This window comes from Culicoides brevitarsis, chromosome 2 (genome assembly GCF_036172545.1).
Source record: "Culicoides brevitarsis isolate CSIRO-B50_1 chromosome 2, AGI_CSIRO_Cbre_v1, whole genome shotgun sequence".
NCBI classification, from domain to species: Eukaryota; Metazoa; Arthropoda; class Insecta; order Diptera; family Ceratopogonidae; genus Culicoides; species Culicoides brevitarsis.
The window spans coordinates 854,347-882,345 of NC_087086.1; the positions used below are offsets into that span (position 1 = coordinate 854,347).

General features: G+C 30.4%; 1 long non-coding RNA gene across 1 annotated transcript; it reads right to left on the minus strand.

Annotated features, from left to right (window-relative positions):
* Positions 1-238: 238 nt before the first annotated feature.
* LOC134832369 (uncharacterized) lies at positions 239-27,935 on the minus strand. The gene is made up of 3 exons (XR_010162062.1): positions 27,767-27,935; positions 14,062-14,107; positions 239-335 (listed from the first exon to the last, which is right to left on the minus strand). It is a non-coding gene; the product is annotated as an uncharacterized LOC134832369 (long non-coding RNA).
* Positions 27,936-27,999: the final 64 nt, after the last annotated feature.

The window sequence follows — 27,999 nt, forward strand, 5'->3', positions numbered from 1 at the left end:
CGTCGCTTGCATTTGTCATTGTTGTCTGTGCTCGTGCATTCTCGCAGATAACGCTTGCAAAGATGATGATTGTGAATTTGTACAAATGACAAAAATGACACAAGCAATAGTAAGAACAATATCACCATCATTTCCAACAGAATCCAATTACATTAAATCTAAATGATGATAATTCCATGACTACAATTCTGTTGTTTTTTTCGTTACTTTTACAACATCCAATTACTGCTGCCTCCGTTGTCCGTTGACGATGCAGTCATTTTAACGCCTGTGAATTTTTTGATTCGTATCGCTTAACGTTCTTTTTCACACTTGAAAATATTTTTTTAATGGCTCTGAAAATAAACAAATGAAAAGGAAATGTTTGTTAGTAAAAAATAATTTTTTACATTTTTAAAAGTTTTATATTGATTTTGCCCTGCAAAATTTGTTCATGAGAGGTAATCTCGAAAAATATACGTCTCAGAGCATAAGTTTCATGGAGAAAAATGTTAGTTATGACGTGCTCGATGTTATACGATGCAAATATATTTTTAAAAAAATATTTAAAATTAAACAAAAATTAATAAAAATTAAATAAAAATGAATTAAAAATTTAATAAAAATTAATTAAAAATTAAATAAAAATTAATTAAAAATTAAATTAATATTAATTTTAAATTAAATTAAATTAAAAAAAAAATAATAAAAAAAAATATTAAAAAAAATATTTAAAAAAAATTGAAAAATTTTTATAATATGAAGTTATTTTTTAACCAAAACATTTTAACTATAGTCATTTTAGTTTTTAATTTAAAAAAAAAAATACTTCAAATCAACAATTTTTGCTCAATTTTTTATTTATTTATTTTTTTTATTTTTTAACTATGAATATTTTTTTTAATATTTTTTTTAAATATTTTTTTTTCAGTTTTTTTCGAAACTTCAACACTTCAAAGACCTGAAATGAACGTCGAGTAATAAAGACATAAAAAACAAAATGAAAAAGACAATTTTATGATGTTTCATTTACATGACTGTTGTTCAGAGAGAGAAGCAGAGACGAAAGCTTTACGACTCCAGACGCCATTAAAATATCCCTCGTGAGCGAGCCATCATCACACATCGACGCAGGTATTGTTTGTTAAGCAGGCTTTTGAATTAAAAAAGCAAACTGAGCGAATGAACAAAAGGATTAAACATTCACGATTCGACATTGAGTGAATGAATGCCCGAAAAACCCGTCAAAAGGATTATGAAAGCCATTAACGTATGAAAAGGATCATTTACGAAAATAAATCATAAAATGTCAGGCAACGTATTGCCATCAATAACTCGCAAATTCGATCGATTTATGCATAAAATTGCATTTTGAATTTGAATTTCATCCGAATGACAAATCTTGAGGTGTTTTGAAATGTGTCTCAATTTCGTTTCGAGCTCATGCGGAAAATTCAGAAGTTGTTAAACCATCCGAGCTCGACCATAAATCAAATTTTCCGATTCATTGATTAAAATGGACATTTCATTTTAACATAGAAAACACATCAAAATATCGACATCAAAGATATTTATCTCTTTTTATGTGTCTTACAAGGGAGGAGCTCCAATGACATAGAATGACAATTTTTTGGTTTGTAACAAGATATGACATCGACTTTCAGGGGAGTTTCTCAATTCAATTTCATTCAAAAAAAAAAGTTGATGAGCAAAATGATTTTTTCAAAAACTGAATGAAAAATCATCAAAATTGTAATCATTAGCAAGTCTCAAGAGCACGTGAAACTCTTCATCAGTGTCAATTGTACGAGATTTACATTCAATTGAAGTGCATTTCAGACGAGACTTTCACATTTACCTGACATCCGCCTGCGAAATCCCCATAACACATCAAATTTGACAACATTTTTCCATAAATTTTTCGCCGCTAAACGATAACCGCATCGCATTTTATGCATTTTTACACCAAATCGTACGCGTAAATCCTATCCCATATTCATTCATGTCCTGCTGTGTCTCTTCTTAACTCTCCTACATGTCTATCGCAATATTTTTTTTTATTTTTTAAACACACAGAGTCCCATAAATATACGTCGCCTCGAGCTGAATTAATGTCTGAATTTGACAAGTTATTTAAATTATGGGTGAAAAGTGCACATTTATTCAGAAAATTTTAATTCTGAAAGTTTTTTTTTTATTTTATTCATCACACATGGCTTTTAGTGACAAAAAAGTACGTTTTATGAAATAAAATATAAAATCAAACATGTTTTTTTTTTGAAAATAAAGTTTTTCGTTTCAGTAAAAAATTACACAAAAATCCAGAGAAGTCATTGGGGAATTCATTCGAATGCAGCTTAATGAATGTTTGCGGTAAGGAACATCATCATTGCTCAATGCATAAAGTTATTTACAATTTTCTACTACATTTAGGGAGACGGAGAAGTAGAAAAACATGATTAAATTTTGTGTTTTTTGAACCACAGGCACTCTCGAAAAGTCATTACAGGTGGTTTTTTGGTACTTACTTGTTACATTTTTCTCGGAAATGAAATTTGACTATCCCAATGGAATCAAATACTGCATCGAATAGCAAAAAAAACTGTCATTCATCAATCAAAATCATTCAAATATGAAAATAAATTCATACGTTCTCAATTTTCCATCAACACCCGCATCATTGCACATTGATTGTCGCACAATTTTGGAGCACAATTCGATTCTAATCTGTTTGTTATTTTTTGGTGAGTATGTTCCATATACCAAAATGTTTTTTTACTCTCCATCCTAAAAATATTAAAAAATTGTCGAAATAATTAACGATTTGATACTAACATTATTTTTTCAATCTTCAATTTTGTTAAAAGAATTTTTAAAAAAATTATTTTTTTTTCAAAATTTTTAATTTTTTTTTAAGTTTAATTTTTTCTTAAACTTTTATTTTTTAAAAATATTTACCTTTTTTTAAAAATATTTGATTTTTATTTTTTCAATTTTTTTTTAATTTTCAATTTTTTTTAAAAGGCTTAAGTTTTTTATAAAGTTTCAATTATTTAAAAAATTTTCAATTGTTTTAATTTTTTTTTCATTTCTTAATTTTTTCAAAATTTTAATTTTTTTTTAAATTTTAAATTTTTTTATTTTTTTTTTAATTTTTAAATTTTTTAAATTTTCTATCAAAAACCATCGAAGAAATGTTTTTTAAAAAGTTTTTTGAAAAAAATGTTTCATAAAAATTTTTTTAGCAAACATATCACAAATGAACTTGCCTGTTAATTCAAAGAATATTTTAGTTGTCAGCTTTTTGCATTCAATTCAAATCCAAAGCGCCATAGACAATTGGAGAAATTTGATATACTTCGATCGATGTCTGTCATCGGCATCCATCCAGCATCCATTTTCAATCAACCAACCACATGAACGTCGAGAATGAATTAAAATTAGCATTTATTAATATTCATCAGAGCACGGAACAACAAATGATGGCGGCAAAATCTTCTATTTCTGTCAAAATCATGCGAGATTATTATCGATGTCGCATAATTTCATGCAGCAACCGAAACATAACGGCACACAGCAATGCGAATTGTCTGATTTTTCGATGGATGATGATTCGATAACAATAAAAAACAATTCGGTGTCTCTGTCGCTCTCTAATGGTTTTTGGCTTTTCCTTACATTTCCCTTGTCGCACATCCGTGTGGCGTCACATCACACATGTCTTGCATAAATTTGTGTTTATGCTCTTCTCGCATCTCGTGTTTGAGCGAAAATTGATGTCTTAACGTATAATTGTGCATTTGCATGAACGATTTTCTGATATAAATTCAATGATAATGATAAGATTGCGACAGGGACAAGGAACAATCTTGTTGGACATGCAACAAAAAAAAAGGTTCTCGCCACGAAATCCTCTTACGATGAATGATTGGTCTCGAACGAATGATAAATTACGACAATTACTTATCAAAATGTATCTAAATGAGGAGAACATCACCTTTAATGACGGGATTTATCACGAAAATATAGCGTGTGAAATGCTTTTTTCTCATACCTTTTTTTCTTTTTTAGGTTTCCGCTTCGGAAAAAAAACGTTGGAATTTCAATATTGAAGAGGAGGATTGGAAAGATCATCATTAAGTACACAGCTCAGAGACAAAACACGCGCCTAAAATAATATTTATCGTACAAATAAGAGCGAGTTCTTCAAACTTACCAACATTTTTCACATTCCAATCGTCGATTGCCGAGAAAAAAATGTTCGACACAAAAAAGGGTATGTACGAAAAATCGTTTCCATTCCCATTTCGTCACTTACTATGCTTCCGACTGTCGATATTTGCTGTTGCTTTAAACTCTTTATTTATCATTTTCTAATAATGTTCGTCGTTTGCATTAATTTATGAGCTTAAGTCAGTTCATAAAGAGGATAATATCGAATTTCACTCTTGTTTTGTCTTTTGTGCAAATATTTTAATTAAAATCGTTTAGGATTAACATTTTGAGTGATAATGAATAGTCTCTTGGATAGTAAATGAAAGAGAATCCATAAAAATATCCTCTTTAAGACTTCACTTTTGCAGACAAAACAAAAGTTTCTCACCCTCGACATGCGACATGACTTCCGAACTTCTTGTGAAACGAAAGAAGATAGACAGATCCTCCCATAATACTTGCGTTATGACAAAAACACAACACACTCTGCATGCGATTTCTGCCCTTGTTTCTGTCATTTGAACAGAGAGCCATTTATTTGGCTTCCGCTCGCTTTTTTCCTTGTTATTTTTCCATTCATCGTTCCTTTTTAGCAAATAATTTTATTTATTATTATTTCAATACTCCTGTTCCATTTTTTTTGTATAATGTCGTCGTAAGTACTTTATAAGTACACGTACTATAAAAGGGAATTGGGGGGCGGATCGTGTTGTAAGAGACAGACGAGACGTCGTTCGTTTCGTGATTTGATTAATGCCCTTTGAATTTAATGTACGACGATTTTATTTTTATTTACTCTGAATCGCATTTTTTTACGCTTTCTTCCAAAAACGAGACAAAGTCTGTTATTTCTAAGGCGACAGAGACAGTTAATCAAAGACTGTCGCGATTTCGCCTTAAATAAATTCTACGTGTTGAAACGCAAATCCGTGTGGGAATTTGAGTTGTAAAAAAATTCTTCTACGAAAATTATGCGAATTATCTTTTTTTTTTATATTTTATGACAGGATCGTCAAATGTTTTTATTGACATTCAAGGCAAAAAATCAACGTCAATAAATGTTATTACGTCTTCGAGGCAATTTCTCATCCCAAAAAAAAAAAAATTTTTTTTGGCGAAAATTCTTAATTAGCAAAGTCGATACAGTTGATCGGTTTATAAATTTTCTTTCATTAAGGATATCAAGTGTGTTATCTGATCAAAAAACAAACTTTCGCTTGATTGACAAATGGATATCCATTAAGTTCATGCGCTGACAACGAATTTACGGCTCATTCAATCATCACTTCATTAATTTATTCTTCAAGCGAAAAGCAACATTTTAGCATAAATAATGTCATGGTTTACATTTTACTACTGCGAGACTTTCTTTCGTTGACGTACACGATGGCATGTCGGAAAATTAGCTCGTCTCATGTAATAATGAACAACGTTGTTGCGTGGTTGGCGTGTTATTTAAATTTATTTTTCGGCGAAAAACGTAGCAAATGTGGTTCATTTAACTCGCTCGGGCTTAAATGATGTTGTTGATAGTATACGATGAACAAACAAGGTGAGTTACTGTCATAACATAACAAACAGTTTCTATTCCTCGTTCGTTTCAAGGACACACGATCTCGCAAGTTATGTTTCATTTTTGAATGTCACCCAACCCTCCGCTAAAGTCTTATCATGTGCCGCCGCATGAAAAATGCGTATCAGATATATGCCATAATTTTATTTGTTTTTACGATCTTCCGTGTTTTCTTTCCGCATTTACGACTCTTTATGTTGCTCGCATGGTATTTTACGGCAAATTTTTTCAGCAAAGTCACGATATTGCTCGAGTAATTGAACGTAAACGATGTTTTTGTTTGTATATTATTTGTAAGACGTTGTAATCGTTTTATTTCAATAGCGCACAGGATCAAAGAATTCACTCAGTTAAGCTCAAGTACACGTGTAATGTGAGAGATTTGCTGAAAAAAAAAAACATTTAAAACATGAAGTTGGAAAAAAAAGTTAAAAAAAAACTTTTTTTTTTCATTTAAAAAGCAAATATTTTCAATATTTTTCTTTGATTCCGTGTCTCGCAGAAAGTTTTTCTTACAAGTTGCATATCATTTCGCAACTCAAACAAAACAAAACACGAAAAATTTGTCTCTTCGTCGGAAAAATCGCACGGCAACAACCTTTTAATAATCATGATTGGATGGATTTTAAAAAGCCTCAGAAGTTATTCATGTGAAATTTTTGTGTCTCGCTCGCCAAGTAGGCCAAACACATTGAAAAAGATCCAAAAAGCAATATCTCTAATGGGAATTTGTTCTTTTTTCCCGTCGTATGTGTGTCATAATCCGAAACAAGGGATAAGGGATAATAATTTACATCATTCCAAAAGTTATTAAATTTTTTAAAGACAATTTTCAACATATATTTTAAGCAGGTACAAAAAGGGACTTTTTAGCCAAAAAACAAAAAATATATGAATGAATGATAATTATGGTAATTTGTTTGTGTTTTCGTGCTGCGTAGCCATTAATTGCCCGTTTTTCGTGAAAATCTCATTTCCGTCTTACATAAACTTCGTTCTTTCGGAATTTTTATTATTTTAGAAATTTGAGCAATTCGTGGAATGCGAGATTGAGAGAGTTTATTTATGAAAATGTCCTTGAAAGGAGTTTTTTCACCTTTTAACGCGCTAATTTATGATCCATAATAGACCATTTTGTGTAGTTTTATGATACTAATTGCTGTAATCGCGTTATTAGCGGTGATTTTTTGCAATAAAAATTCCTTCAAGTGACTTTGGAATGTAAAATTTTTGGATTTGCTATTTTTGGGTCAACAAAAAATCGATTTACTTGTTAAACATCCGAAAGACATTTAAAATTTATTCGATTTTGCGACCTTTCAATCTATTTGCGTCTCGTATATCAAGTAGGAACAATAAAATTATGTCAAGTCATTTGTATTCCAGACATGGATTTGTGTTGTTTTTTGCAAGTACTTCAGTAAGAACACTTTTCTTTTGCGAAAATTTAGGGTGAGAGCTATTGAATTGATACAGCTTATTTAATTATCACCCTCTTGTACTTAATGCTTTTGTTTTGTTTGTTTGAGTAACTTTGATTTGTTTTTTTTTTCTCTATTTTCAGAAAGAAATCTGTCTGCTCATGACACAACTTGATAAATTCCGTCGATTTGTAAAAATGACATCGAGAATCGTCAATGTAACCGAAACAAATCCACAAATAGATAATTATCACGATTTGCGGGCGTAATAAAATCAGTACAAACACAAATACGGAAGAAATGGAGAAAAAAGTGTCATTATTGGTTGGTTGCGGTTTTTTCTTCGTTCCTTCGTAACTTTTTTTCGTATCAGAGATCGAAAAAAAGAGAAATGACGTCGTCGAAGGAAACCAAACCATAAGAAATAATTGGTGAATCGTTAAAAGTAAACCAAAAAATGAGATAAAATAGGAATACCGACACAAATAATTATTACCGGCAGGCAAAAATATGACCCAAGAGACTATTTTACCAACAATTTTTTTGTATTGTGTGTGCTTTGTTGTGTTTTGCCTCCAACAAACAATGAAAAATCGTTTGTTTTTCCTTCTTACACTCTGTTGAGAGAATTTGACAAACGAAACTTCAGCTCTTAAAGGAGAAATTGCTTTGGGATGGTTAATGTCTCTTTAGTGACTCTCACACTAAACATTCCGAAAGTGTTGCGATATCATGAACTCGAACGTGCGACGATAAGGAGCGAGCGATAAATGTGAAACACATGTTTTGTTCCCGTCATTCACTCCGTTTTCATTCTGTCTGGGCAGTTCTCATGCATATAAAAGCTGTTAAAGGAAAAAAAAGCCATAAAATATCCTTTTAAAGGAATTTCAAGAATTTTGAAAATTTTTGACAAATCGAAATTCTTTAAAAGATAATCTCGTCTCGGAATGAACTTCAAAAGTTACTGAAGCAAAAACACGAGAATCGTCATAAAATTTCCATTTGCATGCGTATGTGCCTCGAAAGATAAACAAAAGTAGGACATTTTGATATATGTTCTTGTTTTTCTGTTTCTTTTTTTTTACCTTTCCTCCTCGTAGTCTATCCGTGAAGTAAACTTGGTAAATATAATACAGCTAATGCATTTCCTGTTCATAGTTTTTTGCATGAAATCCTCGAAATTGATGTAAAATAATCTTTCAGGGAACGTTTTCCATTAAATATAGTGCAAGAGGATCGAATTACAGCGCACTCCATTCTGGTTTTTTAAGAGAAAAGGAGAAAATTTCAAGCAACAGATAAATTTTTCATCTCATAGCTCATAAATTCTTGTTAAATATATCAAAACAAGACTCATCATCATAATCTTACGTCATCTCGAGCTCCAACCATAACAAAAGATTTTCTTGAAATAAATTTTTTATGCAAAAATGTGGATTTGCGGGTGAAGGAGAGACAACATTGTCACCTCTTCTTCAATGTAAAATATTACCGCTGTTTTCTTTGACTTTTCTTACGCCCAATAATCATACATCATCATCTTTTTTGCGTTTTTTTTTTCAGGAAAAATTTCAACTCTTTTAATATTTATTTATATTTTGGCGTGAATTTTGCTCGAAACACGCGCCAACGAGTATGGGCAACATCAAAGCACGAACATCGTCAACTACACACCTGAATGTGTTCCTTTTCATGCTGTTTCGTTGTAAATATAATTTCATTTGTTATTCACGTGGCGTGTAAAAACTCACTTGCTTTTTTGTGGTTTGACATTTGTTGTTACCCAAAAGTTGTCAACACCGACAAAATATTTTCTTACGATTATTAGCAGCGTGTTTTACAACAACAAAATATAAAATAAATGGAAAAGCAGGATAAATTCGTTCTTTGTCTTGTTTGCTTCAATGGTCTCTTGCTACTACACACTTTTTATGGTTCAATTACTTGCTTGCCTCGGAAATTCAGTAACAAAGGTGCAATTTGTGTCTCGAACGCATAAATTCCAAAGGAACAAATCGCTGTTAATTAATATCTCGCAACAAAACAACTTTTACTGCCGAAGCAAAAGTTTCTTTTAAAAACTTTTGTAATCATTCTTTTCTGCATGCAGCTTAAAAATCGGTGTCGATGAACCAAATTTTGCCATAAATCGTTGAAATTTCTCCCTAAAAACAAGAAGAAAATCATTTTAATATACAACTTGTAAGCACATGTGTCGTTGCCTGAACTTACTCGATGTTATTGGAGTTTTATAAGGTCGTTCGTTGGAGCCGACATCAGTTCAGTTTTCGATAAAAATGTCACTCGTTGAACTGTTTTGGCAAGATCTATCACTTTTTCACGCACGCACGCAAGACTTTCGGTGCCTGAGTATATTTAAAAAGATTAAGGATAAAGTTTTCGCATGAATTTTCTCGTACAAAAGTAAATATTTTAAGACATTATATTAAACACATTAGGACTGTATCGAACTTTTCCATCGTCGAACGGGAGATATTTTGTGTGTGAAAAGACTTTTCTCCTTTTTATGTATCGTTATTTGTTGCTTTTTTAATGTTTTTTTCTCCGCACATACGGAACGGAAGTGTGTTACAACAAACCATAATATTGTTATTTGCTTCTCGTAGCTACCGAAACTTGTAGTTAGGGCATCCAAAGCTTACTTGCTTGAAGCTCGAGATTTTCAGTTTCAACTTTTTAGCAATGATTGTAATGATTAAAAATGATAAATTAGAGCCCTTTGACAAATTTTTATCCATTTGGAGCAAGATTTGACAAAAATTGCTTTGACACAGTTTTTGACACAGTTTTTTTTGCTCTTGATTTAGTTTTTAAAACAAAACTATGTCAAAGAAAAATTTTTTTTTCAGTTTCAATTTTTTGGCAGTTTTGAGTTGAAAAATGATTAAAAATGATAAATTAGAGCCCTCTGACAAATTTTTATGCATTTTGGAGCAAAATTTGACAAAAATTGCTTTGACACAGTTTTTGACACAGTTTTTTTTGCTCTTGATTTAGTTTTCAAAACAAAACTATGTCAAAGAAAAAATTTTTTTTCAATTTCAATTTTTTGGCAGTTTTGAGTTGAAAAATGATTAAAAATGATAAATTAGAGCCCTCTGACAAATTTTTATCCATTTGGAGCAAGATTTGACAAAAATTGCTTTGACACAGTTTTTTTTGCTCTTGATTTAGTTTTTAAAACAAAACTATGTCAAAGAAAAAATTTTTTTTCAGTTTCAATTTTTTGGCAGTTTTGAGTTGAAAAATGATTAAAAATGATAAATTAGAGCCCTCTGACAAATTTTTATCCATTTGGAGCAAGATTTGACAAAAATTGCTTTGACACAGTTTTTGACACAGTTTTTTTGCTCTTGATTTAGTTTTTAAAACAAAACTATGTCAAAGAAAAATTTTTTTTTCAGTTTCAATTTTTTGGCAGTTTTGAGTTGAAAAATGATTAAAAATGATAAATTAGAGCCCTCTGACAAATTTTTATCCATTTGGAGCAAAATTTGACAAAAATTGCTTTGACACAGTTTTTGACACAGTTTTTTTTGCTCTTGATTTAGTTTTTAAAACAAAACTATGTCAAAGAAAAAATTTTTTTTCAGTTTCAATTTTTTGGCAGTTTTGAGTTGAAAAATGATTAAAAATGATAAATTAGAGCCCTCTGACAAATTTTTATCCATTTGGAGCAAAATTTGACAAAAATTGCTTTGACACAGTTTTTGACACAGTTTTTTTTGCTCTTGATTTAGTTTTCAAAACAAAACTATGTCAAAGAAAAAATTTTTTTTCAGTTTCAATTTTTTGGCAGTTTTGAGTTGAAAAATGATTAAAAATGATAAATTAGAGCCCTCTGACAAATTTTTATCCATTTGGAGCAAAATTTGACAAAAATTGCTTTGACACAGTTTTTGACACAGTTTTTTTTGCTCTTGATTTAGTTTTTAAAACAAAACTATGTCAAAGAAAAAATTTTTTTTCAGTTTCAATTTTTTGGCAGTTTTGAGTTGAAAAATGATTAAAAATGATAAATTAGAGCCCTCTGATTAATTTTTATCCATTTGGAGCAAGATTTGACAAAAATTGCTTTGACACAGTTTTTTTTGCTCTTGATTTAGTTTTTAAAACAAAACTATGTCAAAGAAAAAAATTTTTTTCAGTTTCAATTTTTTGGCAGTTTTGAGTTGAAAAATGATTAAAAATGATAAATTAGAGCCCTCTGACAAATTTTTATCCATTTGGAGCAAGATTTGACAAAAATTGCTTTGACACAGTTTTTGACACAGTTTTTTTTGCTCTTGATTTAGTTTTTAAAACAAAACTATGTCAAAGAAAAAAATTTTTTTCAGTTTCAATTTTTTGGCAGTTTTGAGTTGAAAAATGATTAAAAATGATAAATTAGAGCCCTCTGACAAATTTTTATCCATTTGGAGCAAGATTTGACAAAAATTGCTTTGACACAGTTTTTGACACAGTTTTTTTGCTCTTGATTTAGTTTTTAAAACAAAACTATGTCAAAGAAAAAATTTTTTTTCAGTTTCAATTTTTTGGCAGTTTTGAGTTGAAAAATGATTAAAAATGATAAATTAGAGCCCTCTGACAAATTTTTATCCATTTGGAGCAAAATTTGACAAAAATTGCTTTGACACAGTTTTTGACACAGTTTTTTTTGCTCTTGATTTAGTTTTCAAAACAAAACTATGTCAAAGAAAAAAATTTTTTTCAGTTTCAATTTTTTGGCAGTTTTGAGTTGAAAAATGATTAAAAATGATAAATTAGAGCCCTCTGATAAATTTTTATCTATAATTATATAAAGGTTTGAGCTCGAGCCTCAAAAAGCTCGAGATTTTGGAAACCCCATCTTGTGGGCAGAACGAAGACATAATAATAGAAAAACTTTCAAGGAAGCAAATTTGTTATTTTTATTTGGATTTTCGGACCATTCTGGGAAAAAAGTGTCAAGAAGTGGTTGGAAAATGTGTTGTTTACAAGAAAAAAAGGAAAAAAAAGAAAGAGAAACGATTAAAGTAAATTAAGTTATCTCTGTTCTTCATCAAGTTTTTCCTCAACAAATGTTACTCGAGGTCGTTTTTTCGAAACCATATCTTCCCGAACGAACTTAAAATTGTCTATAATTAAGGACAATCAAAAGGTCATTCACTCCCGTTGCGTGATAAATTTCCATTTTGATCGGGAATCAGGATTTATGACATGCAAGCTGAAATTTGATAGGCGATGCATGAAAAAAAAGTGCAATTCACATTAAACAAGGAAAATGCAACGAGGAGTGTGAGAAGTACACACCTTATTATGATTATTTATTGCAGTCACATCATCAGTTTCCTTCCCTTTTTTTTACGTTTCCTTGATATTTTTAAAAGTTTCCTTGTTTGTTCACATAAAAAATTGTACATACATATCAATTAAGGAGCACTTTTCGCATCCACGCACGTAACGCGATCTAAATTAATAGCAATTTATGCAGAAATCGTCGAGATATTCGTTCGTCGTCGTCATTATTTATTACACACGACATTACACGCACAAGTATTTAACGTTGATTTGATAACATAGCGTTCTGAAGGAGAGCGTCAGATAGAGAATGAGAGTTTGAAGTGGTTCGCGCTTCGCAATGTAAAGTATAAAAAGGCAGTTTTTGATGTAATTAAATTTGATACGATGGAAAAAAAGTTAATGAATGGAAAAAATGTGCCTTCAACAACCTTTTTCATGTAAAAAAAATTTCTATTTTTTATATTTAGGTGACGAATGAAGGAAGGCAAGTCGAGTGTGTAATGATAATGATGTTGATGAAAATGATGTTAGGTGTCATGATACTTAATTGAAGGATTCTTTCTGCCTTTCCCTGTAGGTTACGAGTTCAAATAGTAATTAAAAAGAACGTTTAAAAAGCTTTAACATGCAATAAAAATGCGACGTTAGCGTCACGCGACGATTTCAATTCAAATCAGACAGGAAAACATCATCCCATCAAACGAGCAAGTTGAATTTTCGAGCAAAGTCAAGGTAGACTCGTTTATTGATCGCCATCCAATGTTTCGTCTAACAACGAACGAACAAATTTTTATCAAATGGGCATATCTATAAAACAACACCAGACAGAAAATTACATTAAAGCGAGCAATTCACCCTCTACGTTTTTGTTAGAAACAATGTATGTGCATTTACTTCATATGGCGTCATTCATTTACGACGTCGAAAGTTTGAGATGGGGCAGGATCGAATAACTTTCAATCAAAAAACAACTTAAAGCTTTTTCACAATTAAGTTGACTTTTGACTTCAAAGTCAAAGGTAAAAGCTTCTTAAGTCAACATTAAAAGCTTAATTTTTCAAAAAAAAAAAATTCAATTTTTTCATGAAAAATTGTTTGAAATTCAAAAAATTTTGAATTTATTGGAGTGTTGACTTAAACTTTTACTTAAGTAAAAATAAATAAGTCTCAATTTAAATTCACTTGACTTTAAATTTTTTAAAACTTAATGAATGGCTTTTAGTTTTTTTTGACTCAAAAAAATTTCATTTTTTATCTGACGTCGTAAATGGATGGCGCCATATTAGAATATTCAGTGCTTTTACAAAAATTTGTTCAAAATGAGGAAATTTACTTAAATTCACTTTTCTCGTGTGTTTTTTAAAAAATGAAAGTAGGGAATAACCATTTAACTCCTTAACGTTTTGCCGCTTTTTTGCTTACTTTACGTGGTTGGTCATAATTTTCCTCGAAAAAGTGAAATAACGAAGGGGGAGACATGAAACTCTCTTGAGCAGCAACTTCATTCGATATTAAATTTTTAATATATCTTCAACTTTTTTAGGTTTCAAACATTTTTTTACTCACCTGATGTGCACGAAGACTCCAAAATGTTGAAAATTCTTCCCGTTGTCTGAAACGAAAGCAAAAAAAGGAGACATTGAAAACATAAATTCTAATCATAAAGCGTTACCCTTCCTCGTTACTTATCTCACATGTACATTTACTTCCACACAATCACACAGTGCTCATTCACTTTGGATCATCTAATTCAATCCCTTGTTTCAACATGCAATGCGAAAAATGTTAAAAACTCATATTTAACGAATTTCCCCATTTTTCGTCGCTCGTCTCTCGAGCATCGAACATGAAAAGAGGAAAAGTGAAAAAGAAAAAGCAATTTAAGAGATTTAAAGTTATTTTAAACACAGCCTAGACACCGTTTTCGAAAATCAAGATCAATGCGTTAGAGAGGTTTGTTGTTTTTTTCGATTACAAATGACGCGAATTAGAGATAAAAACCGAAAAAATGGTCCCTCTCTAATCGGCTTTCCTCCGTTTGAGAGACATTGAAGCCGCGAGCGCACGTCGGGTGTATATTAAATTAAGATTTTATCATCATTTTTTATCTGGTGTGGCAAATTTTTGCACACTCCCTTAATAATAATTTCGTTTTTACACATTTTTTAATACTCTTGAGTCACTTCTTCTTTAATTTGCTTTTACTTTCACTTTTTTTTCCTTTGAGTATGAGTAATATGAGTCGGAAAAGTTTAAAAGATATCAATGTATCGTAACTTTCTATCAAGAAATTGCCGACTCTCGTATTTGATATTTATTTGATTTATGAATTTAAATCGTTTTTTAAATCTTTTGATGTGTTTCGAGTCACAAATTGGCAAAAGAACCCCTTTTAAAAATAAAATTGGATCAATATCTTATGGAAGGGGAGTCAATTTCTTACCTGAAAGTCACTTTCAAGTCTATTTTTGCCTCAAATTCCAAGATTCAAAAATTTGCGTAATCCGAAATCGATAAAACTCATTAACCAACAACAACCTCCCATGCAAATATCGTTAGCATCATATTAATAAGCAACAACAAAGACATTAAAAAAGATATTAATTCACAATGTAATTGTAATGTACATACATAGTTAAAGGGGTTCTGTGGCATAATTTATGAAAGGGATGACAAAATGACGCCATTTGCCAACCACTTTGTCCATTCTACCAACATTTTCATTCAATTTTCCTTTTATATGTGAGCGCTTTGCGTTTCCAACGATATAGAAAAAAACTTAATTGGACGTAATAAAATTATTTAATTTTATTTTGATAGATTTTTAAATTGTCAAAGAAACCATATTCTCTCGTTTGCTGTGTGAAAAGAGAGAAACAAACCCCTTTTTTAATTTACAAAGCAGTTTTTAGCGATTTTAAAGTGTCATTTTTGTCCCTTGCCACTCAATATAAAACGTAACTTTGCAACAGAAGACGTTTAAGAGATTTAAATTGCTTTTTAATTTTATTAGAATCGGACCTTTTCTTGTCGTAACTTGTCGTTTCCGTGTTGATGTGATGATGCTCGTAAGTCAATATAACCAAAGTCAAGTGTCATAACCGAAAAATATCATCTCTCCATCAAAATGATGTTGAAAGAAGGACTGTGTGATACCACAAAAGCATCATTAATTAAAAAGGTCACACGAAAGATTTCTCCTCTTCAACTTTTAATTATTCCTTTCATTTTAGTATTCTCTCTCCGATTCGAAACAAGATGAAACACACAAAAAACGCAAGAATTTAATTCTGAAAATCCATTAGTATTACGATCCATTCTTCGACCTATAAAATTCTAGGTGTGCCATTGCCTGCATTTTTCATTAGTGCTTCAATCTAACACAAACTGCTTACTTACTGCAGAAAGGTAAATAGCATTCATCATAATCATCAACCTACCTCACCCCGCAACGCAGGCGAATCATAATCATCATAATGAAAAATTACGTTGTGCAAGTAGATGAATGAATGAGGAGGATATAAAAAACGCTAAATTATAATGATGATGATTAACTGAAGAGAAAGAGCGTGAATAGCAAAAAAAAAATTGTGAAAACAAAGAAAAGCATCGAATTGCATATTATAAAGTTTTATATCTGTCTGAAAAGGTAATGAAATATTCAAGGTTGATAAAATAATAAAAAAATTATATAAAAAGTTCAGTTCAAAAACTTAAAATTTATCCAAAAATTTAATTTTAAAAACTTAAAAAAATATCAAAAAATTGTTTAAAAATTTATCTAAAAATTAATTTTCAAAAATTAAAATTTGTTTTAAAATTTTATTTCAAAAACTTAAATTTTTCTAAAAAAAATATTTAAAAATTTAACTTGTAATTTAATTTCATAAAATTAAAATTTATTTAAAAACTTTATTTCAAAAAATAAAAATTTTTTCAAAAATTTAATTTCCGAAAATTTAAAGTTATTTTGATAAACAAAAGAAAAAACATTTTCGATGATTGTATCGACCAATCTCACAAAATTCGTTAACGCGAATCGATTTATTTCATTTGCTATCGAAAACCCATCGGAAAAACAAATCTCTCGTTAGCACGTTGTAACAACAAAATCCAAACTCCATCCATCGAAAGATGAAACGAGGATCAAACATCAATATGTACTTTAACTGACAAACCAAACAAACAATCCTTTCCCGTTTAAGAACCAACCGACAACAAGAACTACTCAAATAAAAGGACAAAATTGTTTTGCCATTCCCTTATCTTTCCAACACTACGTCGTATAAAATACTGAATGAATTAGGAGTCAAGCATTTTATCTATCGTAAGCAAAAAAAAATCTTTATTAGATAATTTATCCCATTTACTCTTTTCTGTACTTCCAGCATTTTCCGCACGAAGATAAAGCGATGGAATGAAGAAGCCACAATTTGTTGAATCAATACCGACAGAAAATTATGTCTTTGTCGTCTCTTGGAGGGTGACTTGAAAGATTAAACCCGAAAATTCAATTTCGTTTATTACTTTGTTTCGACTATATTTCCGTTGTTGTCTCCTGCTCGCCATCATTCTCCCAACTACATGCGAAGGATTTAATCAAAAGGCAAGAAAGAGGTATCACATCTTTTCCTTTTTTTTCTGCAAATTTTTTGCCTATCAAGATATCATCCGGTTTATTTTATTTTATATAGATACACGCGAATGTGATAAGGCAACGTTTAGCAACGATTAGAATTAGATCGGATCTTTTTCAGTCAACTTTCTATAATTTGATTGCTTTGCCGAGTTGGAACATATCTCTCAAGTACATCGGGGGAAAGAATCGTATCCTTTAAATTATGCAAGGTTTGTGGCTTTTTTCTGTTTTTTTTTTCGTTCTGAGAGAACTCTCGAGTGTCTGTCATGTATTGGTCATAAAATGTATTTTCATTCACTCGCCAACGCTTGTTTAGATATTGTGAATAATTTATTTCTCCGTAGGTACATGCGAGACGACCGCTATAGTCGACACAAAAGTAATAATAATAAAGAAAACATGGCAATTGCGGGAAAACACCGACAAAATGAAAACAGGGGGGAAAATGCATTCCAAATGGATTGGTTACTTCAAATGACTTTAACGAAATGAAGAGCCATGAACAAAGAGCCCTCAATAAATGTCAGTGCAAAAGGTGAAAAATGTAATGTTTTGGAAAAAAATAACAAATTTCTCTCCATGGAGTGTCGAGGATAATTTTGCAAAAAAAAAAAATAGGGAGCAATGAACTATAAGTCAGAGTAATCTAATGATAGTTTATGGCATCGTTGGATGGTTGTCTGAGACACTTTACGACTGTCTTGATGGATCAATTCCAATAGTAGGTACCTGTTAAACATCACGTCAAAAACGTACAAAATCGAACAAACTTGGGCATCATCCAAAAATTTTCGTACTTACGGAAAATGATTGTTAACGCGAATAAAGGCTTCTAATTTTGTGCATGGGTTGATGACCCAAAGAACTTTTGTTAAAAAGTCACACCCCGTTTTCCTCTCCTTCCTTTCGTCGAGTCATTAATAAAGCAGACTAATTACACTGTATCTCTCATAATTACTATTATTTATTGCCACTCTTTGTGAGTATTATTCATTAACCGCTTCTTTCGTACGAGCCTCGTTGAACATTGCCAAACAGTCTGTAAATCAAGCGAGACGCCAAAACAACAGCAAATAGCTGTTCAAAATGCAAAACACGCTGCTGACCATCACCATCTGGAAAATCATTAATCTTGGCTAAAAATTTAACGCACAGCACTCGTGTATAAACGAACAAAATTTAGAGTTGTTTTGTTCCATAATCCTCAATATAAACATTTATATTTATTATTAATAAATTATTCAAATGCAAAAAGGACTTGGCTTCGCTCTTAATTGATTTCCATGGCAAAACGAACGGAAAACGAACGACGTATCTCAATTTTGCCAATTAAATTCGTAATTCAATGTGAAATATTTTGCGACCATTCTCTTATTGTGAGTGTGCTTAAAATATATAATTGCTTTTAAAAAGTGTGCGCAAAATACAGTTCAGTTCATTGAAAGTGATAATTATAATAGACACGATGCGACGATGATGATGGCTGAAGGTAATTTACTTCGCAACAATTATTATTAGAAATAAGTAATTAAATTTTGTCACTTAAGATAATCATTTAATGGAGTTTAGCTTTTAAGAGACTCCCATCTCCTCCTATATCGAAAGTAATTAACGCAAAGCTTTAACACGCAAATGTGGTTTTTTCAAACATTTAGATTTTCCGCAAATCCAGCTGAAAATTTAGTTCACAGGCATTTCGCCGCAAAATTATTTCACGATGTCACAGAGAGAGAGGTATTCATAAATTTCATGTTAATTGAATTATTTTGTGAATAAATATTTGTGAACTAAAATTTAGAAGCAACTACAAAAATTCCATCGAATATTTTTGAAAAAAAAAAAAATAATAATGAAAAAATAGTGAGAAACTAATTAAATCAAGGAGGCAATTAACACAATTTTATTTGTGGTCACAGAATTTATAAAATTTTTACAGCAAGACTCAAACAAACAAACAATTGGATTGCTTCCAAATAGTACAAATTTTCAAAATGGAATTCTTCGCATCTTTTTTGTTTTTGGGTCGAATGCTCGTTTTCCTCTCGTTCAAAAAGCAATTAAACAATGTGTTGCAGTTAGTATGGGATACAAATGACAAGACCATAAATTGTCATAAATCATTTTTTTCTCGAGTTTTTCTTTCGTGTGGTTTAATTTTCATCTCGCCACACGAACGAACGGAAGCAAACATGTGTGAGTACATAAAATATTTTTTTTTTTTAATAAAGATTCCTTTTTCTTATTTCATGTCATTGACACGCATGAACTTTACATATTTCATACAGCACGAAAAAAATCGAAGCCTCAAAGGGTGTTCCTTTTTTATGATATTTTTTTTAATTAAAGAACAAAGTTTGCAGAGAATTTAATCAATTTCAAATTGAATTGACCCAAACTTTCAATTGATTTTAATCTACTTTGGAAACTTAATCTTTCTTCTTGTACTTGTACAATTTTGTGAAATTTTCTCATAAAATACAATTTTAGAAAACGTACATATATTAAATTACATTTGGCATGTAAATAGAGATATTCTTGACTTTTATCTACTTTTTTGTCGATTTTTACCTGAACAGACTTTTGTCAAAGTAGCAAATTCCGCAAGGTTCTTCAACTCTATTCAGCCTATTTTTGTTTGAAAAAGTGACCTAAATAAGATTTTGTGCCCGCGAGCGAACCTCCTTGCTTCATCCACAGGAAAAAATCCATTATGTATATTGAAAATGCATGTAAATATTGTCTATGTTACATTACGCTCTTCTGTCGTCGTCGTTGTTTTTGCTGTTGATATTATATTGTCTTCACGTTTCTTTCAAAAAAAACAAAAAAAAAACTATAATATTGCATAGACAAAGGCAAAACAACCAAAGCGTAGTAAAGAGAAGTGAAGAGGGGAGTTATGATGTTGTTATTTATGAAAAAATAGTTTTTTCAACGATTTTCCTTCGTGGTATGGAAATGTAGTCGAAGTACATTTATCGCTGTTGTTGTTTTTATATTTTTGTGTATTTTTTCATCCCCGTGTTCGCGCGAAGATACGCGTTGCAGCAATGTTTCTGATATGCTTGCTGTTCTTACTTTAAATAATAATAGGAGTTACTGTTGCTTTGCTGCGTATTGTTTAGTAAAAATAGCAAAATGAAGTTGATATCAACGTCACGCCGCAAAAAATTGAAAAAAAACCCACAAATGGGGTTGAAAATCTTCGATGTCAAAGAATTTTTCTTCTTCAGAAAACGGGCAATTGATGATTTTTAAAGTTGAAAAGCGTCAAAGACTTCTTATGCTCGTTTTTTTTACTTTGTATTGTTTGCGTCTGTTGTTGTTGTCTTTCGTCTCTATGAATGAAAACGACAAGAAAATAACAAAGTCGAACAAAGACTTTTCATCAGTCATTCATTCTCATTTTTTTGATCACATGAAAAATGAGCGTGATTTGTCGCTTTGTTTGCTTTCTCTCTCTCTTTAGGATTTTCTTAAATAAAAATTTTAATCAGAGATACAGATTGACAACGACGACGATCATCAGCAAAAAAACATCATAATAATCAAATTATCCCGTCTTTTATTTACTTTTAAGCGATACGCAAATCTTTTGTGCGAAATTTCCGTAAAATATTATTATTATGAAATTGGAGACAACCCCCCATTGTGAACGTCTCATTAACCTAAATTTCGCCAATTTTTTATTTATTTTTTTTTTATTTATCTTTTTAGCAAAAAAAAAGGGGCTACATAATTTTTTATGATTCGCAATCAAGGATCAACGCATGCCGCGAGAGATACCGACAACATCGATAATGATGGTGATTGACGACAACTCACAGCGTGAAAACAGCTATAATTATGCTCCATTCGGGATTTGTTCGAGCAGAAGAAGAAAAAAACTTGTCTCGTTGACTTTTTTCTAATTGAATCGATTTCGGCTCATATTTTGACGAGTTTCCTGATGATCTTGAGCGATGAGAAACACAAGGCAGAAAAAGTAAACAAACTTTTTTTCAACGTGTCATGCGAGTTGGGAACAAAAAAAAAGACACAATTCATAAACCGTGTGACATATTATGATTGATGTGAAAATGTTTCCTGACAAACGATTTTATTTTTTGTTGTGCTGCGCTGTTTTGATGGATTTGTTCGCAAATACGAGTTTACTTTAAAAAAAGTGAGAGAGAGAAATTAAGTCAAGTCATGTCTTGTTTATTTAGCGTTTTTCGTTGTGCAAGGTGTGTGTGACAAACATACTGAAATCGCGAACTTAATTGTAACTGTCTTCAGTGCTAAATATTTACAAGGAAGGATAAAGAAAATAAGGAAAAATGTTCCCCTGATAGAATTTTCAATTTTTAGTTTGAATCATCAAGCAAGCGATTTTCAAATTTTTTAACGAATTTTTTGACATTTTCGAAAAGTTTTTGAAAGAGTTTATCCTCACTCTTGATTTTTTTGCTCTGATATTTTTTTGTGTCTTATTTTTACCGTATTTGAAAATTATTTTGAAAAAATGCGAAATTGTGCCCATGTTTGTCCGTTTGCCCGTGTGTCGTGTCTTTTTGCCATTTTGCTAATTCAAACTTTTCATTGTGAAATATGAATAAGCTGTGAATTCAAAATTTTTATAATAACCAGAAGCCGAATTCAATATTTTTTTTAAATTTAAACGTTAAAAAATTTTAAATTTAAACTTCGGAAAAATCGGAAAAATTTAACAAAAAAATTAAAATGTTCAGCAGAGTCTCGTAATTGAAAAATTGAGATTCAAAAAAGTTAAAAAGCATTAATTTAAAATATTTTCGTTGATTGCATCAACTTAAAAAGGTGAAAATTTCCGGCATTCATTTCATTTACTATTCATTATTTGAATAACTCTATCAATTTTCCGTGCATGACTGCTTCTTAACTTAACTTCACTTCACTGTCTTTACTTCATCGTCAGAGTTCGCTCAAATGCAGGCGAAACAAAAAAAAAAGTAAAGAAAATAAAATGAGCGATGAATAAAAAATAACAAGTTTTTCGCAAGAAACGATGAAAGAAGAAAAAGACAAGAGCTGTTGTTCCATTAAATATAACACGGAGAAAAGTATGACACAATCGAATGAGAAAACAGTCAAGAATGGAACATCTGAAATGGAATAAAACATTTTGAAATGTCGAAAGATGTCGTTTTGTCAGACAGAGGCAAGGGCAGATGGAAAAATGATAAAAATAAAAACAAAAAACTATCCTTTCAGTCTATTTTAACTTGTAAAATAGAAACCTTTTATCATAAACTGTTCTCGGAGGAACGATAACTGAGGCAGAGAGACAGAGAGAAGATGTAAATTAGATGAAGTTGTCGTCTCGTTTGTTGCTTCCTTGTTCAAAAGAGACACAAACAAGAAGAATTTTTCATTTTTTGCAAAGAACTGACGACTAAAGAGCATTTTTCAAGCTATTCATTTAACTGCAAAAGGACACAAAAGTCAACTTTTCTCATTTTCACGAATTTTTTTTCGTTCTCACACTAAATTTTGCTTTTATAATCCTTTTAATTTCCCGTGTATACAAATTTGTGTCGACAGAAGAAAAGCAACAACTGCAAAGTCGAACTTTTATTCCGATACACAACTAACTAACATGTAGCAAAAATATCAGATTTCACATTTCTCTAACACATTTCTACTAATTTTCATCATCATCGTATTCCGGATATAAACTAACAACACACACAATAGGCAAAATCCAAATTAAATAATGCCTTTTCGAGTTAATTCTGTGCGTCGAGTGTATGCGATGTGTGATAACCCGAAGCAAGCTACGAGCTCATAAGCCACCCTTGAAAGAGATTCCCTCTACGCTACTTATAAATTTCTATTAAAAAGCCGAAAAACAAAGTTTTGTGTGCGGTGTTCCGTGCGTTTTTCGCTTTTTCGTCTCGTACTACGTGTACCTGTAGATCGCATTTTTATTGAAAGTAAACACACATATTGCGCACCCATATTAAAACCAACAAAGCTAAATCTAATTAAAACCCTGACTGACGTTTTTTTCACAGTGCAACATACGTTGTGCAACTTTTGTGTCTCTCTCCCAATACATGGCACGGATAATAAAAGTTAATTCCTTTTTATGGTCACATGCGTGTTTTTACGTGAAAAAAAGGAATTCATGAAAAAAAAATCTCGAAAAAATGCTTCTATTTATTTATAAATAAATATTTTTTTTAAGTAAATTAAATTAAAACTCGTGAAAACATACAAAGCTCTTTTTCTTTTGTGAGTCGATTCCCGCTTCGCTTCCCGTTTTAGTCACTGCCTAAACTGAAAAACGTAAATAAATGGAAAAATGATGATAGAACGTTTCTTTAGAAGTAATATTTTCCGAAATGCGAGAACAAAAGATGGAATTATAAAGGATTAATTTGTTGTGATAAACATTCATTCACAAAAAACACGCATAAAGACACACAAGATTATTTTTTAACTCAATTTTAGCAAGAAAATCATTTTAAATCCATTTTTTTCTTCTCCCTTAAGGTTGCTCCAAATGAAAATCAAAAATAAAGTTCGATGCCTATTTTAAAAGTCGAAAATCCAATGAGACAAAATAAAAAAAAAACTAACAAAAATTACCATTTACACAAAAATTTTCATAATTTTTAATTTTTTTTTTAACTTTTACTAATTTTTGTTTTAAAAATCTATTTTAGTATAAATTTTCTGTCTCAAAAATATTTTTCATAAACTCATTTAAAATTTATATTTTAAATTTTTTTGATAATTATTTTTCTTTTATTTTTTTCTTAAAATTTCAATTTTAAAATATTCTAAAATCAATTTTAAATTAAATAGCAAATCTCAAAGTAAAAAAAATTAAAAATTTTATTAACCGCTCAAAAATTGTTAAAATTTTGTCATTTTGTATAAAAAAAGTATTTAAAAACTTTTTTTTTAATTATTTTTATTTTTTTAAAGAAAAATTTTTTGGGACAAAAACATCGACAAAATTTTGGAACGGTCTGATTTTCAGATTTTTATGAGGAATCGTTCGAAAAAATATCAAATGCATGTAATGAAATCCACAGAGAGAAAGAGGAAAGGTCCAAATCAATTGTAAACGATGATATACAGGTGTCGCCAGCAGAAACTCGAGAAAGATGAAGTGAGTGATCAATTGTTCGATCCGAACGCATACTATTACAACATGAATTACATCAGCTATACATCATGTCAATCTAACGAACAATTTTTTTTATTCTTTTAGGTCGTGTGTTGTTCCATATTTGTGGTTTTTTCATTGTTTTGACATCAAACGAGTGACACATTTATTGTTCTGAACTACCAACCGTTTTATTTTTGGATCAAATGTCTTGTGCATGAGGAAGGTAAGAATTTATTGGTAATAGATATTTTTAGAAAATGATTGTTTTCGTTTTGAAGGCACGAATTTTGACAAAATTCGATACTTTCTTGCACGAAAGGAATCTTTTTTAATGACACTTTTTCTTTTAATTGACTCTTTCTCCCCTTCTCGAATCAAATTTACTCCTTTTTAATCAAATTCAAGTCTCTTCTTTCGAAAAACTTTTGAAATATTTTACCTCCGTGCGATTTCATGCCATTCCTCTGCGCCAAGAAGCGTGAAAATTATGAAAAATTATCCGCAATAAATTAAACATGAAATAACAACAAAACATTACAGTTCTTCTTCAGGTCGGTAATGGAATGTACGACACGAGAGCGCGCAAAAACAACGAAAAACACTACAACGAACAAGCAAGACAAAGTGTTTATAATCCGATACCCAGCCGAGAGATTAATAAAAAGTATTTTTCTGCAACGCAACGTGGATAGTGCGAGATAAAGTTACAATGGCATCGAGTGTGGACAGGGAACGAGATGAAACCAGAGACAGATATCTTGTGATTAGTAGAGCGGAAAAAGGTAACTGTTCGTCAAATGCAGTGTCAAGTCGTTTTGTTTGTCTTCGGAGAGAGAGACAGAGCACCCGCAGGATTTAATTACGTGAACTTTCCACGCCTTTCTTCAAGATTTCAGTTGAATTTTGTCTCTTGACGTCGTTTATTTGCTCATTTTCCGCAATAAACACGTGTCTCTTTGCACTTTAAGTCAATAACTTATACTTTTAATGTATTTTTTCACATCATTATTGACAATATCGTTACTATTAATGTACTTTTTTTTGCAACTGACACCCTTTATTAATGCAAAAGTCAATATTTAACGTTACAAATGTGCACCTTCCTTCCGATTTCCGCAGCGACAGACATCATGAATATTTTCGGGGTGAAATTTTTGTAATAAAAGGGCAAAATTTCGGCGTGTGTGAACTCTTGACTCTTTTTCAACACTTTTTATGTCTAACAATGGCTCGTCAACTAAAAAAAATCATTATTTCTTGAGTTTATTTGACAAAGACCCCTTTTTGGTCATTTTTAAGTAACTTTAATCACGACAAACAAACAAATATCAACAAAATGTCCAAAAAGTCAAGTGACAAACACACAACAAAAGGTCCTTTAATTTTTTTTTTTTTTTTTGCAGAGATTGCACCTTTTTATTGTCCCACAAACGTTCATTTCTCCAAAAAACAGTAAGTTCAGTGAAGGAGTAAGTATGACAATAACAAAGGAGAACGATAGCGACAGGTATCAAGGGACCCGTTTTTTAATCAACATCATTTTTTTGTGTGTTCATGCTTTAAATAATGCGAAAAAAAGAGAAGAAAATCCCCCGAAAAAAAGGAAAACCTCATTAAAATATTCTACGTAAATATTGAACTGTTCTTTGAATCTTTTGTACCAAAAAAAAAAAAGCAAACGATGCAATTGTCATGTCAAACGAACGTTTATATTTTTTTCCCGTCCCCAATGTCGTAACACCATGCAACAACAAATTTATCACTATCAAGTAATTTTATTTACACAAATTTGAATTTATTCAGTAAGTCTTCCATAAAAAAAAAAAATATATTCGAAAGCATTGCACTTTGAAGCTTTTTATTGAACCATCGTCCTCGATGAAAATCTACAAAAAAAACGAGTAAAATAAATAAACCAATAAAAAATGTGAAACAACAACAAATTTTGATAAAAACGTAGCACGCTGAAGGAATTGAAAATATTTTACACAGGATTTTCTTTATTTTCGTGCTTACAGAGGCAAACAAAAAACAAACAGTTTGACGCATAAGTAATAATAATATTGTTAAATAACGATAAAAAGTGATGATAACAATAAAATATTGTGAGGACTTTATTCGTCGGATTGAATTTGCACCGATAAAATGCCCAAATTTTTTACTAATTTGAAACATTTTTTTATTTTATAAAACAATAAAATTTTTGTTCATTTGTTTTCTGACTTTTGATATTTTTTTTTTATTTCATATTTATTTTATTTTTTTTTTCAGGTTGAAAATTTTGAGTACGGTAATAAATAAATAAAAGGCGAGCAATCCGCAAAAAAACATACGTGTGAAAATACACATAATCCAGTCATTTTTATCGGGATTTTATCAGGACATGGCTTGGTTGGTGTTTGTGACATATAATATGGGAAAAAAATGAAAAAAAAAAATAAGTGAAAAAACATACTAAATATTTTATAATCACTTTTTCCTATCTATTGCCCCTTCGTCTATGTTGCCATCATGGTAGTAGAGTTTTATTTGTTTATAAATTTATTTAAACGTACGTGATATTTCTGTCAATGTTTGCCGAGATGTAGCTACATTTTTGGTTGTGCAATGGAAAATTTAACATGAGATTATAAAAAAAGCAAAAGAAATTGTATTGAAAAGAAAATTTTGTAAGCGCATTATTTTTTTTATTTTTTTTAAATTAAAAATTTTTTTAAATTTTTTTTAGATTTTACAAACAAAATTAAAGTCTTTTCCAACTGATGCAATTTTTTTTATTTTTTTTTTTTTAATTTAAAAATTTTTATTTTTTTTTTTTTTAGATTTTACAAACAAAATTGAAGTATTTTCCAATTGATTAAATTAAGTGATATTAAACGATGAAAAACAAGGAGAAATAGGTTTTGAAGAAATTTTCCAAAAAACTTTACTCAAATAAATTAAATGCATAAAACTGGAAAAATTCTCGTGGCTAAAATCGAATTTCATTGCACTTTCCAACTGAACGCAATTCTGAAATCCATCGTTTGCAGCAACTTTTATTTAAAAAAAAAGCAATTCTCTTTGCTACAAACAAATAACATAACACCATTGCATGGCGAGTTTTCGACATTGGTAGGTTCGAACCGTCTCGCGTTGCGTTTGCATGTTTTTCACAAGGCTCACACAACTATTTCAGTGCATTTTGTGTTTTTTTAAAATCTATATTTTATTCATTTTTATGTGTTATAGCCTTAAATCCTTTTAAAATAACATCATCGTTTTATATATATTCATACAATTTTTTATAATTTAATTTTTTTTAACCCCTAAACACTCTTCTACAGCAAACACACACACATTTTGGTATGATGGCATGACATTTAAAAAAAAAGAGCTTGACATGCCTCGCGCGATTTTTTTTCCAACATCATGCATGGGGATCAACATCACGCAAAGGAGCGAATAGTTTATACCTAAATGAAGAGTGATATCAAATAAAATTAACTGACCTGTGTAATATTATTATTAACTACGGGACAATCCAATCAATGGTTACACGCTGCTTCTATCCATTCCAATTTTCGGTTTAATATATAATTATTTATTATTATTCGAGATTAATTTTCATTATATTTTATGTTGATTGATAAGCGGTAACGAGATTTATATTTTTATTTGCGTTAAATTTTTTTTTTAATAATATTTATTATATGAAGTGTGAAAAGAATTATCCCGAACAAAT